The sequence below is a fragment of the Leptonychotes weddellii genome, chromosome 1 (assembly GCF_054177405.1).
Source record: "Leptonychotes weddellii isolate Sample4059 chromosome 1, ASM5417740v2, whole genome shotgun sequence".
Taxonomy (NCBI): Eukaryota; Metazoa; Chordata; class Mammalia; order Carnivora; family Phocidae; genus Leptonychotes; species Leptonychotes weddellii.
In genome coordinates, this window is record NC_138369.1 from 186,354,495 (window position 1) to 186,367,404 (window position 12,910).

The 12,910-nt window shown below is 50.1% G+C and overlaps 1 long non-coding RNA gene across 1 annotated transcript; it reads left to right on the forward strand.

Annotated features, from left to right (window-relative positions):
- Positions 1 to 8,181: 8,181 nt before the first annotated feature.
- LOC145716458 (uncharacterized) lies at positions 8,182 to 9,207 on the forward strand. The gene is made up of 2 exons (XR_014139099.1): positions 8,182 to 8,296; positions 8,415 to 9,207. It is a non-coding gene; the product is annotated as an uncharacterized LOC145716458 (long non-coding RNA).
- The last annotated feature ends 3,703 nt before the right edge of the window (positions 9,208 to 12,910 follow it).

Genomic DNA, 12,910 nt, shown 5'->3' on the forward strand with positions numbered 1-12,910 from the left:
TTATTTGAGAGAGAGAGAAAGAATGAGAGACAGAGAGCACGAGAGGGAGGAGGGTCAGAGGGAGAAGCAGACCCCCCGCCGAGCAGGGAGCCCGATGCGGGACTCGATGCGGGACTCGATCCCGGGACTCCAGGATCATGACCTGAGCCGAAGGCAGTCGCTTAACCAACTGAGCCACCCAGGCGCCCCTGCTGGTGTTTCTTAAAGCCCTTCTTACAACCTTCCAAAGTGCATACATATTGTTTTTGCTGATTTTCATGCTTGCGTTCAAAATGTTTCTTCAAGTTTGATTTTGTGTTGAATTTTTGATCACACCCACTAGCTAGCCGTACAACTCCCCAGTATTCTTGCACAGGTGCGCGTCTAGCTTCCAGGCCTTGTTGTAATTGGCGCTGCAGTCAGGGAAGGAGCAGAGGAACCTCCGACTGAGCGCGGAGGGCGTTGGGGCGGGGTTCTCGCCGGCCGGGGCGAAGGCGTCGGCGATGGTCAGGGATGACACGGCCTCCGCGACCGCGACCGAGGCCGGCGGCTCCAGGGCGCCCGGGGCCGTGGCTCAGCCACGTGCCCAGAGGCACGTGCAGCGAACGGGGAGGACCCTGCGCGCGACCCCGCCGCACTTCCGGGACCGCGACCCCAGCGAAGCGGGACGGGAGCGCAGGCGCGCGCCTGTGGTTCACTTTTAACAGGAAGCTGTTCTGTGTTTTGTTTTTTTAGCATAGTTTTTTTTTTTTTTTTTTTAATATTTTATTTATTTGTCAGAGAGAGAGAGAGGGCACAAGCAGGGGGAGCGGCAGGCAGAGGGAGAAGCAGTCTCCCTGCTGAGCGAGGAGCCCGTCGCGGGGCTTGGGGTCATGACCTGAGCCCAAGGCAGACGCTCAACCGACTGAGCCCCCCAGGCATCCCTGTTCTGTGTTCTTTACAGCTGTGTGTAGCCCTAGAGGTGGCATCTCAAAAAACTTGCCTCCAACACTAGGTTTTGGTTGTAAAACGGATTCTCAAAGTGTGCTTTGCAGGGGCGCCTGGGTGGCTCAGTCGTTAAGCGTCTGCCTTCGGCTCAGGTCATGATCGGCTCAGGTCATGATCGCAGGGTCCTGGGATCGAACCGCACATCGGGCTCCCTGCTCGGCGGGAAGCCTGCTTCTCCCTCTCCCACTCCCCCTGCTTGTGTTCCCTCTCTCGCTGTGTCTCTCTCTGTCAAAAAAAAAAAAAAAAAAAAAAAGTGTGCTTTGCAGACCACCAGCAACCGAAGCTCCGGGGGGCCTGTAAATTGCAGAATTCCAGCTTCCTCTTCAGACTGACTGTCTGAATCTGAACCTCTGGGTCTTGGGGCCTTTTCAATACACACCTGTTTGATTTTTCAGCACAGTGGAATTTAGGAGCCATGGCTGCTAACACTCGGAGAGTCGAGTTGAACTCTCAGCCCAGTCTTACCTCCAGTCCCTAAAAGGGGGAGGATCATTTCAGAGCTCCAAGTCCACATGCCTGAATTCCTTCTGCTGAGTGGCATGGACATGTGCGTGCCTTTGTAAGGCTAACGCCCTGCCAAAAGATAACCACAGGTGGACATGCCCTCAGCGAGACTCAAAAGACGTGTACTCTTTCCGAAGATAGCAACAGCAAACCCGTGCTGACGACCGTATGTCTCTAGGAGTGTGGGGCTGCACAGCCTTATATAGTGAGTGGGGGCTCCAGGAAGGAGCTGTGGGAGAACAGTGTGTTCAGCGAGCTCCCGAGCGTGGCACGTTCTCAGAGTCCCGATATGTAAGGTCACCATGTGTCTGTGGCTGTCTTCGGAGATTGCCCAGTCCAGTGTGGCGAACAGCTTGTAAGTGCTTGTGGCAAGTGGAGTTGGGCGGCTGAGCCATAAGTTTTGCAAATGGGAGGGAACATCTGGAGGGGTTTCTGGTGGCAAGGGGGCTGTTGTTGGTATTATTGACAGACACGAAGGAACCTCATTTGGTTCTGGTGGAGATTTACCCAAGGTGCCACAATAGGTAAATCGAGGCAAGTCCCAAGCAGCTAGCTGCCATGGCCTCTGGCTCCAATGTCATTTTCTGTCCTTTCTTGATTCTGCCATCCGAAACAGCACACCCTCTTCCCTGGCCTGCTTTCCTTTTCCTCAAAGCGCTCAGCACTCTCTGGCATAAACGCAGGTGCTCACCAATCCCCTTCTGAGGCGTGAGACCCCGGGAGGCTCCCAGGCTGTGCTGCCCATCACAGGATTCTCGGTGCCTGAATGAATTCTCCGTAGATGGTTATCTCAGAGGAAGAGCCATGGGCTCAAATTGGGACCTGCTCACCAGCGCAGGCAATCTCCAAGGTAATGTTCTGAATGAGTCTGAGCCATGTCAGAGTCCCTGGCAAGCCTACTTGCACACGACAGGTGTGCAGATCTGCAGCTGGAGATTGGATGCTGCTTCTGCACCTTGTCCTGGGGGCGAATCCCTTCCACGTGGAGCCTTCCGCTGGTCTCCACAGTGTCCCCCAACACACATGGTTCGCACTTCCTTCTCCCGGCTTTTGTTTTCTCATTTCTCCCCCTCATCAAAAGTCCTCCAACTCCTCAAGGTCAGCTCCAGCAGTTCATTCTGATGACCAACCCATCGCGATCTCTGCTGATTCCCAGTGCCCACTGGCCTTGGGGCCTGGCCGCCCAGGGCAGTGCTGCCTGGGTCTGGGTCTTCCGAGGTGGGAGGCAAGTGGGATTGATGGACCCATGAGTGCTGAGGCCTGAGCATCTTTTAAAGTCGCTCATAATGCCTTGTGTGTGTGTGTGTGTGTGTGTGGTGGGTGGGGCACACAGTAGCTGCACATGGAACCCCTGTGGGTTTAACGGTTCAGGCTCCATCCCTATAGCGAGTCCAGTTTTCTCACGTATTCCTCTCTCTAGGTTACTACTATGTGAGGATCCCTTGTTGAGTTTGTACAGTTCTTGCCAAACTAACAGAGGCACAGTGGAAGTGGTCCCTGCTGCCACTCCTCTCCCCGCATGGCCACGTTTCCCAGGACACCCCTCCAACCCTTCTTGCTCTTCCTTCTGGATGTTACCTCCTGTGTTAGTTTCCTGTGGCTGCTTTTAAAATGACCACAAACTTAGTGGCATAAAACAACACACATTTATTGGCATACAGTTCGGGAGGTCCTAAGTCTGAAATGAATGTCACTGGGGTGACATTGAGGTGTGGGCGGGGCTGGTTCCTTCCAGAGCCTCCAGGGGAGAAGCTGTGCCCTTGCCTTTTCTGGCTTCTAGAGGCCTCCTGCGTTCCTTGGCTCATGGCCCTTCCTCCACTGTCACAGCCAGCAAGCACATCCCTTGGGTCTCCGCTTCCATGGCTCCTCTCTGACTCTCCCATCTTTCAAGGATTCTTGTGATTACACTGGGTTCACTGGGATGACCGGGAATCATCTCCCCACCTCAAGGTCGTTGACTTCATCACATCTGCAAAGTCCCTTTTGTGAGGTAACAAATCCACAGGTTCCAGGGATTAGGACCTGGACATCTTTGGGGACCATGACTCTGCCCACCACACTTCCACATGAGCTTATCCTGTTATTTCCTGAGACACCTCTTTTTCACATCATCTGCTGATTTTCTGTCATGAGAAGAGAATTTCTGTTTGCCCCACGTCCTCCCCGTGTACTCTCAGTATGTTATTAAGACAATAATTGTTTCCTGCAGAGCCAACTTGTATACTGAGATTTCATTCCTTTTCTTGTAGAACATTTTCTCCCTGGACTTCTAGTTGCCTTTAGTCTCTGTCCTGCAACTTATTCCCATGTTTCTCCTGGAGCCTTCCCTCTGAGAGCCCACGGACCTGGGCTCCTGTAGGGCCAGGCTGTCCTCTGGGCACCTCACAGCAAGCTGTTGGGTTTCAAGGGAGAGGAGGAGAGAGACAGAAAGGGGGAAAGGAGAGAGATGGAGAGAGAGAGAGAAAAGTGTGTGGGGTGGGTGGAGAGGAGAGAGGTAGGAGGGGAAGGTGAGGGGAGAGAGGTGTGTGGAGGGGGTCAGGGAGAGAGAACAAGCTCCAGAACACTGAGGACACTGAGTGGCGCCCCCATCACCGTTGTGGCCTGGCCTCGGGAGTCGGCCATGTTGCTTCTGCTGCATTCTAGGCATCAAATTCTATTCGCAAAGGCCCTCTGAGTTTCATGGGGAGGTGGAAAGAGACACCATCCCCTAAAGGGAGTATGGCAACATCTGGGAAGAACATATGAGAACAGAAATATTACAGTGGTCAATTTTGGAAAATATTAATCTATTTACAACATAACACAGTTGTTTTCTCCAACAAGAAATTTGTTCTCTAGTAGACCAGTGCTAGCTGAATAAAAAATTATTTTTTACTCCACTGCACTTGTTTTTCACTGTATACCCAAATACAGCATGTGCTTTAGTGTAATCAGACAACACTGTCATGAGCTTTTAGGAGACCTTGTCTCCCATGTTAGTCCCCTTCCCGTTATCTTCGTTTTATATGACCTTATCTTTTTTCTTTGCTTACTGTTAGAAAAATGGCGTTTTAAAGTTGTCTTTTCCTTCAAAGGATACATCTAGAAATGCACTTTCTGAAACTCCTATAATAATTCGTGCTAATCATCTGAGAAAATATAAAGCACTCTTGTCAGACTTTTGTTCCACAAGAAGGCTGATTATGGGTCAACAGCCATACAAAACCGTAACCACTCCCCATCACCCCCGTGTGACTTGTTCTTGTTCCAAAAACCACTCCTTTGAAAATAGATAATTCTACGAAACAGAATTATAGTACAATACATAGCATTTGGACCGGTTGACCCAAATCAACATCAAATAAGAGCCCCAGATTATTTCAGCAAAAAGCAAACCTAATAAATTATGTCTTTTTACAGTACCTACAATATTAAGTATCCTGTGATGGCAAGCAGTGATTGCATACAAGCCAGGGTGCACAGCCCCTGTATGATTATGTATTGTGAGTGCCCCTGAGGTCACCAAAGGAAGCCCTACGTTTTTTTTTTTTTTTTAAAGATTTTATTTATTTATTTGAGACAGAGAGAGACAGAGAGCACATGAGAGGGGGGAGGGTCAGACGGAGAAGCAGACTCCCCGCTGAGCAGGGAGCCCGATGCGGGACTTGATCCCGGGACTCCAGGATCATGACCTGAGCCGAAGGCAGTCGCTTAACCAACTGAGCCACCCAGGCGCCCCAGCCCTACGTTTTTGAACCTTGCAGATGTAGGGGCCTCTCTGGCTTTTATCTTAGCTCCTGATCACAAAGTAAACTGTATTTGGCGCTTGGGGAGTCTCAGCCTGATCAGTGGCGTGTATGACCTTCTGCCATGAAGGATATCCAAGTATGCTTTGCAGTCCAGGCCACCCTGTACAGTGGTGTATGTCATGCACTGAGCAACTTCAGGGACACCATTCTCATTAAGGTCATCCTAGGTTTTTTCTGGCAGACAGCAATAACGTATCTTGAGGAAGGCACGCCTTTTCCTAATTCATGTAGAGGTGCATGCTCCCTGGGAGGGGAAAGAACACTGTGACTAGAATCAAGTTTCCCCACATTAATAATAATGTTTAATGCTTATGTCACCTTGGGGTTCTTAATCTCTTCTGTAGTGCCATACACAGTTGATTTATTGGCTTGTTTTCCTTTGACCTAATGGCTCTTTCTCATTATTTTCTGAATATGGCTTTGCTTGGCTTCCTGGAATGGGAAACAGAAAGGGTTCCCATTTCTGCCACTCAGAGGGAAGTCTGGCTAGCAGAGAGTGCTGGGATTCATACCCCCCAGAATGTGGCCACCGGTGGCTGTGATCATTCAGCAGGTTCATCTGGTCTCAGAACCTCACAGAGGGCAGAAAAGCACCCTTCTAAGGCTTGGGGAGTATTAAGTGAGTGGGACACACCAGGTCTTACAACTTCCTGAGGGATCTGCACTAAGTGGAAAGATCCCTCTTAGATTCCCTAACCAGAGTCCCTCCTGGGAGGGGAGCCCCTTCCCCTTTGTTTGTGTCCTCTCTTCCCTCTCCCTGGGAACCCAGTGCTTTACCTCCTTTCCTATCAGAAATTCAGGGGTTAAAATATTTCATCTATCAATGAATCTAGAGAGGATGATTCTTCATCTTACAGAATTGCTAATGGTAGCATTTCGGGCATTTCCGGGGAACATAAATGGTGGTGGTGGTGGCCTCTGACTCACCTGTAGGTGGCCGAAGATTAGTTTGCTCCACGAAGGTGTCATGTTGGGCCTGAGACAAATGTTCATTTGACATGAATGACTATAAATTGGGACAATTTTAGTATCTCCTTTGGAGTTCCCTCAGAGAGGTGTATCTGAGGAAGCCCATTTTTTCACTCCTGGCAGCCCCGTGGTTAAGAAGCGGCCCTTTCATGGCCAGGGCATCCTCATTATAGCTGGGTCCCCCGTCTGCCTCCTCCTTCCTCTAGATCCACACCGGCAAGACCCTGGGGCTTGAAGGCTGGGACCAGGGGCAGCACCGAGGCCAGAAACATGCAAGGGGCTCTGGTGGGTCCTGGTGACAGGCTGTCTTCTGCGGGCCACCTGAGGTTAGGCTCGGCAGCTGGCACCTCAGGGACAGGGGATCAAGTGTGCAGCCCATTCCCTGACCAGTGCGCGGGGGCATGTAGCCAAGCCTTTCCCCCAGACCTCAGGGTCCTGAGGCTGGTCATTCAGAAGCAGCGGCGGCTGTTCTGGTTCGAGATACTGAGCTGCAACGCCTGGCTTTGCGCAACCCTGGGCAAGTTCCTCAAACCTGTCAGAGCCTGTTGCCTCATCTCTAAAATGGGGAGGACAAAGCGCGCCCTGCAGGGTAGCTGCAGCAGAGGCGAACCCTTCTGGGGAGAAGCCTGAGCACTCGTGCAATGCGCAAACTCGAGCTGCGCTCACACCACAGCTTCTCAGATGAGGTCGACCCCGGATTTCCTGCTGCAATGTTCTCCCGTGCCTCAAATTTGCAGTGGGTTAAGTGGTGACAAAGACTCTGAGAAGGCGGGAATTCACGGGACCCGAGGTCCCCCACTGACGCCTGTTAACCCGGTCGCCGCGTCCGGCCCGGGGAAGTGCACATCCAGGGCCTCGGGGTTCCCGGGGCCTGGCTGATGCGACAGGAAGCCAGGGCAGCCCCGCCGCGCACTGCTGTCCTGGCGGGGAGGCGCGGCCGGGTAAAGCCCCTTCCCTCCGACGCCCCTGCCCTTTCCTGACGGGCGCCTCCAGCACTCCGCACCGGAGCCGCCGCACTTCGCAGCCCCCCGTTCCGGAGGGCGGGGCCAGGCAGCGTCGGACCGACGAGAAGACAGGCTGTCTGGGTTGCTCTCGCGACAAGTTCTTCGAGGGCGTGGTGCCAGCGGCTCTTCGCCGCGTTGGGCGGAGCCGCAGGGCGGAAGGCGGAAAACCCTGGCGGGCGGGAGGCCACGTGACCGAGCCTCGCGGCGCGGATTGGCCAGTGACTCCCGGGCCACGCCCCGAGGGCCGGCGGGGCCTTCGCTCCCAGGAGGAGTTGCCGCTGCTGGCAGAGAGCCGTCCTCACACGCATTTGGGTGGGGTCGCCCGCGGCGGCTCGGGGTTCAAGTCACAGTCTGCGTCCGAGTTGCTGGGTCTCCGGACGCCGGACACCTTAACTGTGCTGAGCTTCGCGTCCTGCGGGACTCTCTTGGTCCCCAGCAACATGCAGTGTAGCTCTCCGGAGTGGGGTTTTCCAGAGAAGGCCCCAGGGCCCCAGCGGTCCTCTAGGGAAGCAAGCCTCCCACGCGGGGTCACATCCTCGCTGTCCCCACTGTCGTGGTGCTTGAGGCGGGTTCTCGCCGCCCCGAGGCCACCCTCTCAGGAAAATCCTTGCGGTGGCCATCTTCTCCTCCCCGCAGTACCCGAACTCAGCCCAAGTCGCTTTTCACTCTCGTTCCACCCTGGGGAACACGGATCGGCACCCAAGACCCCTCCCCGCTCCCGGCTCCGCCTCCGGGTTCCCCAAGGTGCATCTGCAGTGAAACCTCTACAGTGACTCACAGTTGCAAATGTTATTACTCTCCTTTCTGGCAGAAGGTGGCAGGCTGCTGCTGGCCTCATTCCTGCGTCTGCCAAATCACAGATGTGATTTCTGAGTGAATTCGCAGCGAAACCTGCTCGGGATTCCCGTGAGCCCTGCCTGAATGGCTCGCGGGTGTCCCTCGTCCACATCTTCCTCCAGCTCTTTGTAGCGCCAGGCATGATGTGAACGCCGTTTCACGGAAACCCGGAGACAACAAGGACCCTTGCCTGGTGGGGCTCACAGTCTAGAGGACGACAGAGAACAGGTCCTTTAACAATTACAGTGACCATACCACTGTTTGCACCGCCAATCGGCCGCAGTTAGGCTTCTATTTGTCAAATGAAATGACCTTAGGAGTTCAGTGTTCTCTCCATTTCACCTAGGAGGACTCCGAGACTCAAGACGTTGTGAATTATCCAGGATCACACCGTATGATTGGCAGGTAGGATTCAAATCCAGATCACTCCGACCCCAGAGTTCAGGCCCTTCTCAGTCCAGTCTTTCCACTCACCCGCAATTAGCACACTAAGATGGCAGGGGGCCAAAGCTATTTAGCTTGCCTACAGGAGTCCAGGATCACTTTTATGGTTCCATTTGAACTGGTCTTTTAGGCAAAGTAGACTTGATAGATGTGGAGGAGAGGGAAAGTGTTTCAGGCAAAGGAACAGCTGGTGCAGAGGTACTTAGTATAAAAGAACAAGGCTTATTCGAGTGGACTTAGAAACCCACATGTGTTGTCCTTCCTGCGTTTTACATTCCCAGCTACTGCTTGGCATCGCCTGGTTGTCGTGTAGGCCCTCTGAGCTCAGAAGTTTCCAGGCTAAATACCTCCCCTTCTTTGCCACGTCTGGCCTGTCCTTCTGAGTGGGTCTCTCTGGTTAATGACCTTCCCCCACCCCAATATTCTTGTAGGAACCCAGGCTTCCAAGACCAGGTGGTCTCTGAAGCTCCTTCTCACATACATTGGTTTGCCAAACTCTAGCGATTTCCATTCCCACTACGTTGTGGCAGCTGGCCCTATTGCAGTACCTATAGCAAACTGGTTTTCCTGCGTATCCACAGGGCATAGCGCCCTTAGGGCCTGGCTGGGTGTATCAGTGACTCATCGAATCCACTCATTTCAATTTGCTCATCCTGTTTCTGTTGTTGGGCATTTGTACTACCTTCATCCCTGAATGCTAATTTGAAAAAATAAAAAAAATTAAAGATTTTATTTATTTGAGAGAGAGAGTGTGTGTGAGCAGAGAAGGGCAGAGGGGGAGGGAGAAAGAATTTGAAGCAGACCCCGCACTGAGCCTGGAGCCCCATGAGACCAAGAGATCACTACCTGAAGTAAAACCAGAAGTCAGCGCTCAACCAACTGAGCCACCCAGTCACCCCCTGGAATGCTAATTTTTGTTTCCTTTTACTCTACACTGTGAGCCTGGGCTTTGGGTTTGAAAGACCAAACCTACAAGAACACCTGGGCTTCTAGCTTACTCAGAAGGCAACTTATGACCTCTGCCACTGGTCTCTTGCCTTTTTGATCCATCTTCCACTCACCTAAAGGACAAATTTTCCCCCAGTACTCTTTTTTAAACTGTAAACATATATTTTAATTTTACTGAGATATAATTTACACATAAAATGCACTCTTTTAAATGTACAGTTTGATGAATTAAAAAAAAAAAACTTAGTATCCACACTGTGGTAACCATTACCCACATGACATATAGAATATTTCCATCCCCACCCCCAAATTCCCTACTGTCTCTTCCCAACTAGTTTCCCCTACCTTCTGGACCTACATAGTTGGATCTGATTTTTATCATTACAGGTGAATTTCACATAAATATCATACATTATGTACAGTTGAACCTTGAACAACTGGGTTTGAACTGCAGGGGTCCACTTATATGTAGATTTTTTGCAGTACAGTACTGTAAACGTATTTTCTCAATAACATTTTCTTTTCTCTAGCTTACTTTATTGTAAGAATATGGTATATAATACATATAACAATACAAAATATGTGTTAATTGACTATGTTACCTGTAAGGATTCCGACCAACAATAGGCTATTAGTAATTAAGTTTACACCTAACCTCCATTGTTTAAGGGTCAATTTAAGGGTACTCTTCTGTGCCCAAAATCTTCTACTCAGCATGTTTGTGAATTTCTTCTGTATATTAGAAATAGTTTTTGCTGTGTAATATCACACTGTGTAAATACACTAAAATTTGTTTATCCATTCACTTATTGATGGACATTTGAATTGTTTTCATTTCTTGGCTGTTATGAGTAAGTCTATTAGGAACACATGAAGATGAATCTTTTTGTAAGCATATTTTCATTTTGTTTGGATAAATACCTAGAAGTGGGACATCTGGGTCATACAGTAAGTGTAAATGCAACTTCACAAGAAACCGTCAAATTTTTCTGAGTGGTTGTACCATTTTACATTTTTACCAGCAGTGTATGAAAGTTACAGTTTCTGATAATGTCACCAACACTTGGTATTGTCAGGTTTTTAACTTTTACTGTTGTCATGGGTATATGGTGGTATCTCACTGTGGTTTTAATTTGCTGTGATTTGTGATTGTGAATATTACATTGTTGAGTATCTGGATTTTGTTGTCTTCCTTTGAATAGTGCAGATCATTATTCTGGCAAGTGGTTAATCTGCTTGTAGTTTGGCTAGATTTTTTCAATCCTTGTTGTAATCTTTGTTGTGGCAGATCTAGAGTAGCCTTTTCTCTTTAACCAGATTAGCCTTTATTCTAAAGCATGGGCTTTCATGAGGCTAGTGGGTTGACAGCAGGAATCTCAAAGTGACCAGGTTGTACATACCATAGTGTGTCCTCCCAGATGAATATTCTGGTGCTATGTAAGCCTCCCTCCGTCCTTACTTGCTTCTGGGCTGGGAGTCAGAGCCCTGCTAATGTCTAGCCTAATGGGTTGAACACACATTGGGTAGGATTTAATTTGTTTTAAGTAAACGAATGAAAAGATATTCTTGTACTTCTAAATTTGTGGAATAAGAGTTCCTCATCACATAGAGATTTAATTTCCCTTTCTGGTTTTATTAGTCAGGATCCAACCAGGAAACAAATCAAAGCAGCTATTTTAGTAGAATTTAATATAAAGATCTGTCAACTAGGTAATAAAGTAGGTAATTGCAAGTTAAAAACTCAATGGCTTCTTGGCCGTTAGGCTAAGATAAAGTGAAAGGTAAAAATTCCGGATTATGGAGGAGACAATTGCAGGGAGCTGCTCCTTCCCTTAAGTTGGAGGTACAAAGTGAAGAAACTGGAATTAAAACTTTTAGGAGCTTGGCTGAGGGCCCCATGGGGGTGAACTTCAGGGCTCTAAGGAGGAGGTCCCGAGGTCGGGGCTGACGCCTCCCACGGGCCGCCTAATGAGGCTGGTTCGCCGGTCAAAAGCTCCCAGACCCGGTCCAAAGGGAAGCAAGAGCAGCCTTTGACATGATGAGGAAGGGCTGCTGGGGTGAGGCGGGCAGGAACAGGAAGCAGACAGGAAACAGCCCTCCCGGCCTCCTCCTCCAGCCTTGCAGTCTCCCTCGAGCGCCCCCTTTGTCGGCACAGGGAACTGCTGGCACAGCGGCGATGTGGTTTGCAGACCTCCAGCCCCAGCAGCACAAAGCCCAGGAGAGAGGGTGCAGTGGGAGCTGAGGGACAAGAGCTCGGTAATGTGCAGCACACGGATGTTCAAGACTTCTCCACGTGTTAATTCTATGCCCCCCCCCCACACACATGGGATGCTTGCTCTGTCTCAAGCCAACCTCGTGTTTTTCTGCCTCAAATCTTGGCTCATGCTGATACCTACTAACTGGAATATCTTCTTGAATATCCAGCTCAAATTCCACAGTGGCATCGTCTCCAGATGCATTTGGTTGCATTGTCCCCTGGGCCCCATGTAGTTGTCTGAGCAGGCATCTCGATTGAGAATCCAGATGCATGGCAGCTGATCACGGGGGCACTGACAACTGACCCCATGAGCCAGGTTGTGAGAATCAGTCTCCTCACCAAGCCCCCCAGCACAGGGCTGTGTCCCCACAGGAGAAGTGTCTTGGCTCTGCTGTGTTCTTACCTACTTGTTTACAAGGAGTTGCCTTGATTAGCCCTCAGGAAACCTCCATTTCAGTTTTCCTCCCACTCAGACAACGTCTGAGGTTTTTCCCGTTTTAGTTTTAAGTGGTTAAAGTCCTTTGGGATCTCTTCCACTTTCTAATCAATACCAATATTTCCTCAAAACCACCAGGGGACCCCTGTTTTCATTGGCTTTTTTTTCTGATGCATTATAGATGCGAGTCTAGAACTTCTGATTGCACTCGAAGGCTAACACAGTGGTACTTCTTTCCGTAGAACTCCAGCCTCCAATGTGAGAGAAAAGCAGCTGGGGCAAGAGACCAGACTACATTTCCCAGTGGGCTGCTGATGGCAGGGGGTGGGGAGGTCCTTGACCCAGGAGATGGGGTCTAGGCAGACTTGCTCGGGGCAGAGGTGGGAGAGGTGAGGGCTGCAGGGCCAGAAGGGAGCTCCACGGAGGGAGAAAGGGAGAGAGAGAGAGAAGGGAATTTTGAATATTGCAATGTAAAGTGCTGTGTTGTATCCTCAAAAATTCCTAAGAAGAGTCTGCATTATTCGTCAAAACTTCTGGGGTTGATTTGTTTTGTTTTATATTTTATTATTTTATTTATTTTTGCTTCAACCCTCAGAGGAAGACTTTAAGGCACTGTAGCTATGGACTGGCTAAATTTATCAGAATACAACTTTAAAAATGCAGTGAACTAGATCTCAAAACCTTGGAGTAGAGTTGGTTTTCTTCTCAAAGTGAAGTGCAGTTGAGTAGCTCTGGGAGGATACTGAGCAGGGGTTCC